This window comes from Talpa europaea, assembly GCF_964194135.1.
Source record: "Talpa europaea genome assembly, chromosome: 6".
In the NCBI taxonomy this organism is placed as follows: domain Eukaryota; kingdom Metazoa; phylum Chordata; class Mammalia; order Eulipotyphla; family Talpidae; genus Talpa; species Talpa europaea.
Window position 1 is genome coordinate 12307593 of NC_140072.1, and position 6571 is coordinate 12314163.

The window sequence follows — 6571 nt, forward strand, 5'->3', positions numbered from 1 at the left end:
GGTGGTATGTTGACTCAGACTGAGGGTGGGTCAAAGTTTAGGGGCCTGATGGAAGGAAAGTTTAACTAAAGTTTGGTCAAGGAAAGCTCACTGGCATTGTATCCAGGTTGATCAGTGAGCAACCTATGTGTAACAGTAGTGAGCACCTATGTATAACAGTAAAGTTAGTGCTAGACACTTGTGGGATCAAAAACGAGTAAGAATTATGTGCAGGATAGAGAGAGTGATTAAGCGCACAAATACTAATATTAGCAGAAATTATACTAACTGAGCACTTACTCTTCTTAACCCTGGACTGTGGTTGTTATTTACATACATACTTTAGTTGCTTAATAATATTTATTGTTAACTAACTTGATACACCTTTTAATTAGTTTATTTAAAAATTTAGTTCCTATTGAGCACAGTTAGTTCAGTTAATCATTTATGAGCAAAAAAAAATCATTTATGAGCAGAGGGCCTGTAGTAGGTAAACAGGGGACAACGTCGAGTCATACATGTCTAAATCACTTCGCGAAGGGTGCTTCCCGGCCCTTAGCCCTTTCAGGAACACAAACAAGAGTGAGGGGAAGCTCCTTAGCTTCTGGGAATCACAGGCTCAGGTAAAGCTCAGCACTGGCAGAATGGAGGGAAATCTGCCCACGGATTCCATCTGAGGCTGAAGAAGCACGGAGGTAGGTAGACGCCGGGGTCTCAGGTGAGCCCACTCCGAGCTCGCCGGATTTTCCGCGCAGGGTGACGCGACAAGCCGCAGCAGGCGCCGCGGGGAAGCGGAGCTGCCCTCCGCGATGGTCAAGGTGAGGCCGAAGATGCTGCCGGGCCAGCCCCGCCCCTCGGTGGCCCCGCCCCTTGAGAAAGCCCCGCCCCCGAGAAAGCCCCGCCCCTGCCCTGCCGGCCGCGCGCCCGCGCGCGCTCTCGGCGCTGCGCAAAGTCCGCGAGGGCGCGCGCTCGCCGCCGGGCGGTGGCGACGGAGGGAGGCGGGCCTGGCCCATCGCCGCGGCCGGCGAGCCCGGGCGGATCTGGGGGCTCGGGCCCCGCGGCGGCGCCGGTGCTCGGAGCCCCTCGGCGAACCGAAGGCGAGGCCGCGAGGCGATCGCTCAGCGCGGCCCCCCCAGCGGCCGGGGCCGGAGTGAGTGTGCGGGGCCGCGCGCGCCCCGAGGGGTGGGGGGCCGGGGCGCTGGGAACCGGGGCGCTGGGGCCGGGGCGCCGGGGCCGGGGCCCTGGGGGCCGGAGAGCGGCGCTGAGCCGCCGCGATCGCCTTTGTCTTGGTGGTCCTCGGGTCCGGGGTTCGGATCCCGCACCCGCGCCTTGCAAGGTGCTGCGGGCGTTGGCCAGGTGAGGCCGGGCTGCGCCTCCCGCCCGGCGGGGCTGCTGGTTCTGGGAGCGCTGGGAACCCGGGGTCCGCGCTCTCCCGAGGTCCCGATTTCCAAAGGCGAACTGCAAAAGGGCCGACGCGAAATACGGAGCAAGTCTGTGTTAGGTGGACTTGGGGTGAAGTCCATTGTCAGTCTCCCCCAACTTAAAAAAAATTGTGGGTTTGATGCTCGCTGTTGTCGTGTTTAATTTTTTTTCTCGGTGTCCGTGTTTCTTTGCTCTCACAATTATTTACTTGTCAGCATTAAAGGCCCTAGGATGGCCCCCAGCGCTGGTTCCTTGGTAGGTCATTTGAGACAGTTAAGACTAAAGATAGGAAACTGACCGTGTGTGCTGATGGTGACGTGCAGCTGTAAAGCGTGACAGATTGCGACGTGAAAATTAGCTTCCTTACTTCAGTGTCTCATGCGTGATTTTGGAGTGTTTGTGAGTTTAATCATAGTTTGGTTTTAATGGGAGGACTCTTTGAAAGTTGATGTGTTTTTTATCTAAGTATGCAGAAGGTGGTATTGATTTAAAGGCAATTAAATTCATTGAATTTAATACATAGTGAGCACCTATGTATAACAGTAAAGTTAGTGCTAGACACTCGTGGAATCAAAAACGAGTAAGAATTATGTGCAGGATAGAGAGAGTGATTAAGCACACAAATACTAACACAATATTATTCGCAGAAATTACACTAACTGAGCACTTACTTTTTTAAAAAAGATTTATTTATTTTTATATAAGAACCAGATGTGTGGGTACAGGCCAGATGTGTGGGAGGATGAGAGGATTCACCAGAGACAGAGTGGGGAGCAGAACAGGTGAATCTACTGAAATACACTGCTGAGGGGAGCAGCAGGCAAGGTAGGAGAGCTCTGCTTCACCATGTGGGACACTGGTCGGCCCGCTGGGATCGAACTGGCGCTGCAGAGGCTGCAGACAGCTTCACAGCACGGTGCTCAATCGCCTGTGCCACCAGGAAGGCCCAGAGCATTTACTCTTAACTCTGGACTGTGGTTAAGTTCTTTACATACATACTTTAGTTGCTTAATAATATTTATTGTTAACTAACTTGATACACATTTTAATTACTTAGTTTATTTAAAAAATTTTAGTTCTTATTGTGTGCTAACTATGGGATGGTGATTATTATAGATCTTGCCTTTAAGGACTCTACATTGTTTATTCTGGGAAAACATATTAAACAAATAATTGCTCATAAATGCCAGTAAGTCTCCATAGAAGTTAAAAAGAATGTCATATACTGTAAGAACATGTAACATGGGGACTCAACCTGGACAAGGAAAATCAGTTAAGGTTTTCCTAGGAAAGTAATCTTCAAGTCAAGATATTATGGGTAAGTAAGAACAAAATGAAGATAACCCCCAAAAAGGAGAGGTTTAGGCAAAGGAAATAGGTTTCCCCTCTGGGGCTCAGAAAGATGGTGCCTTTCAGAAACTGGCAGATCGGCACAGTTGGAGTGAGTGAAGAAAGCAAAAGGCTATGTGGTTAGAGCTGGAGGGAAGCTTCAGGGCCTTCTAAGCAATGTTAAGAATTTGGGGACAGCTCCTACCCCCATTATTTTTTTAAATTGGTAGAGAAATTTGTAAACCACTCAATAGTGAGAGAACAGTAACTTTTCCTACCCCTTGGGTAATACTACCCAAGGGGTTTAGACTTTAGTCAGAGAACACTGAAATCTGAGGGTTTTTGAACAGAGAGGTCCGATTTGTCTGACCCATGTAAAACTGAATATATGGGGACAAGACTGCATTTGAGGAAGTTGGAGAAGAGCATTGGTCCTGGAGTGTAGCCATAAAGATCAGGTGAACTCTAAGGGTACAAAACTGATCTCTCCTCAACATGACAGTAATTGTATATTCACTTCATGGGAGGAATCATGGGAGACTTTCTATAAATGATCTTTAAATGTGTTTGACTCTGGGGCCTCCCTGGTGGTACGCAGAAGTTAAAGTCTCAGCACTATAAAGCTATGGCCACCCACTGTGGCATGAGTTTGATCCCTGGCCAGGGAGCTACCCACATGGCACAGCAGACCTCTCCTGATTCTCCTGCTGCTCCCTTTAGCAGTGTATTTCAGTAGATCTGCCTGTTCTGCTCTCCACTGTCTCTGGTGAGTCCTTTCACCCCTCCCCCACCTCTTGCCTACACCCCAGTTCTTGTATGCATAAATAAATAAAAATAAATCTTTTTTAAAAAAGTATTTGATTCTGATGCTACCATAGTTTGCTTTTGAGACTTGGAAATCGATCCCATTCCATAGAAAATCTAAATGAGAAGAACAGCACGTGGAAATGTGATCTTTTGGTTTCTTTCCCTATTCCCAGTAATGGTTTTATCCTTAGGGAAAAAACCTCAGCTTCTACATAAAGATAGCATGGCCGGTTGTATAAAATCTTGATACAAATCTATAACCTTAAAAAAAATGTAGCCTGTAATATATGTTTATAAAAAGAAGTAAAATTGGTAATATACAAGTTTTTGTAGTAAAATTTTAATGTGTACCTTAAATATACTGCATTTCTTAGTACCTTAAGTCTGTTTTGACTGGATTTTCCTTGTAGGGATATGTTCCAGAAATCTGTTTACTCTGCCTCCTGACTGTTGTTATCACTGCAGTTGTTGGGAGTACGTAGGATAATATTTGGGAAGGTGTCTGGTAAACTGTGATATAACAATACAAATGTAAAGTGATAGTGGTACTAATTGAAAATAGACTGAAGCAAAATGACTTTTCTGCTTATCTGTCCATTTTGATGCCTGATTTCATGCTGATATTTATTCAGTGGCTTTTTTTCTCTCCAATACATGACTTAAGTTCATTTGTGTCACTTGATGATGATACATCTCTACCGGTATAAATTTTGTGTGGGTCATTTATTATTACTCATTTATGATAGATAATGCCAAAAATAATGAGGACCTTATCTTCATGTTTGAATCAGTTTTGATTTCATAATTCTGTGCTATATTTAGAATTAGTGACTCAGTCTGTTTTTCCCTTGTTAGTCTGTAAACTCCCTGATAGTAAAAACTATGTCTGCCCCATAGACTTCTATTATTGATTCTAAACTAGTGCCTAGCACAAAGTGGTTGGAGTGTCAATAGAATAATAAATGTTTTTAAAAATTGAGTGTAATTTGTTAGCCATGTGAAAAACAACGCTTATGGAATAAGTCTAAGATGCTTCCTACCAATCCTGTAACAGAGGTAATGACAGAGAACAGGAAAAGAGAAAGGACCATAGATTACTGTAGCCTCAGTATCTCCTTTAGTCCTCAAAACAACTTGTAAGGAGGATAATTGTCTCCATGATACAGATTAGGCCACTGGGCCTTAAAGAAGTTACGTAGCATTCTAGAGGTCACCTCTGAAGTGATGCAGCCATAAGTACCAATTTGAATCCAAGGTCTGCTCTTCATTCTCTCTTGCTGTTATAAAACAAAACAAAACAAAAAAAAAACAATTTACCAGTAGCTTATAACTATGAAATGATGGGAAGTAGTAGCAATTGACAAGAGAGTAATCTATTGATGGAAAACATGTTGAACCATTTTATAGATAGCAGCTCTGCTTTTCACCTGAAAGGCACAATGGAAGAAACAGGAAATGTGTGTAAGTCAGGATACCTGTTCTCAGGAATCTTAGACTCAAGAGAAAGAGCTAAAAGACACAAAAGAAACAATGTAGACGGTATCAGATGATATAATTTAAATGCCAAAACTCTAGATGCTTTAGGAAGAGAATATTAATAGAGGCTTAATATTTCACCTTTATGCTAGAAGACTTAAAACTAAAATATGTTCCCACCCTTTTGCCCAAGAGACTTCTCTGAACTCATAGCTTTTTCTGCTATTTATAGCTAAAGTCCTAAACATGTATATTTTGAGTTACTGATTTTGAACATTGCCCAAAATAGACACAATTTATGTATGTTTAAAATAATACTGTCCCTTGGTCCAGGGACAGTATGAATATATTTATCTAATAAATGGAGTAAGTGTTTGCAAACTCAGAAGAGTATTGACAATATTGTATCTCCATTTAGCAATCACTTGTAATGACTGTGTTTTAAAGCATTTATTAGCCTATTTTAAAAATTTAATATGAGCCATTTAATATATACATTGTTAATATTATAAAAATATCTTTCCACTTACCTGATTTATTACCAAGTCTCGGACCTGATTCAGTGCCTTACATTTATTAAATCTTCTCTCTGAATGATATAATGGTCTGTTTTCATTTTTAAATGTAGGGAATACTTTCAAAGAACAGCGCAGGAAGGATTAAGTCTTCAGATAGATGGAACACTCACTTGACAAAAGATGTCTAATTTGCCTGGATTGTTGGCACCATCCTTTTGGGTGGTGTGCCTACCTCCCAGCTGAAGACAGAATCTGAAGTTATTGGCATTGCTATGGGAGCTTCTGATCCTTCCGCTTGTGTTCTTTCAGTCCTCTGCTCCATTACACTTTACCCCATTCATTACCCAATTCCCCCTTGTCTTTCAAAATTGCTCACAATCTTCTCATGAAAAGGCTACAAAACAAATTCACTATCAGTCTGTCTTCGATTCCTAATGTAGCCAATAGAAGCATATGGAACAATGTTTAATGGTCAGGTGTTTTCGAGAGCAGACTCTACTAACCTACTTCCAATTACTGTTCCTAGCAAAACAGACTAAATGGAATCAACCCTCCAGCCAAATAGGCTGTTGTTATGGGCCCAGCTCCAGCAGCAGCAGGAAGCTAGAGTGGAGTCAGAACCTAAGATCATTCAGACTGATTATATCAAGTGAAGGGCTGTGGCTTGATCCTCAGTTCCCCAAATTAAATTCACCTCCAGATGCTCTGGTGACTTAAAGTGGGAGCAGACCAGTTCTAGTGCCCACTTTCTGCTTCGCATTGCTTTGGCATTGAGTTTGGTGGATCTTCAGTGGGCATTACTGAGCTTGTCTACCTTTGATTTAAATATGCCTAGAATTTACATTTTTTAATAGAGGTTTTTGCTCTTTGCACACATATTTTCCAGAGAGACTTGAAGAGACATATTTAATACAGTCTGAGAGATGAAATACTTTTCATGCCTCATGCAAATGTTTAGTTTAGTTATGTCTTCTTTGGGGTAAAGTGTTTTTCTTTAGTTTTAAATCTGTAGTCACTGGAACTTGATATTAACCTGTCAT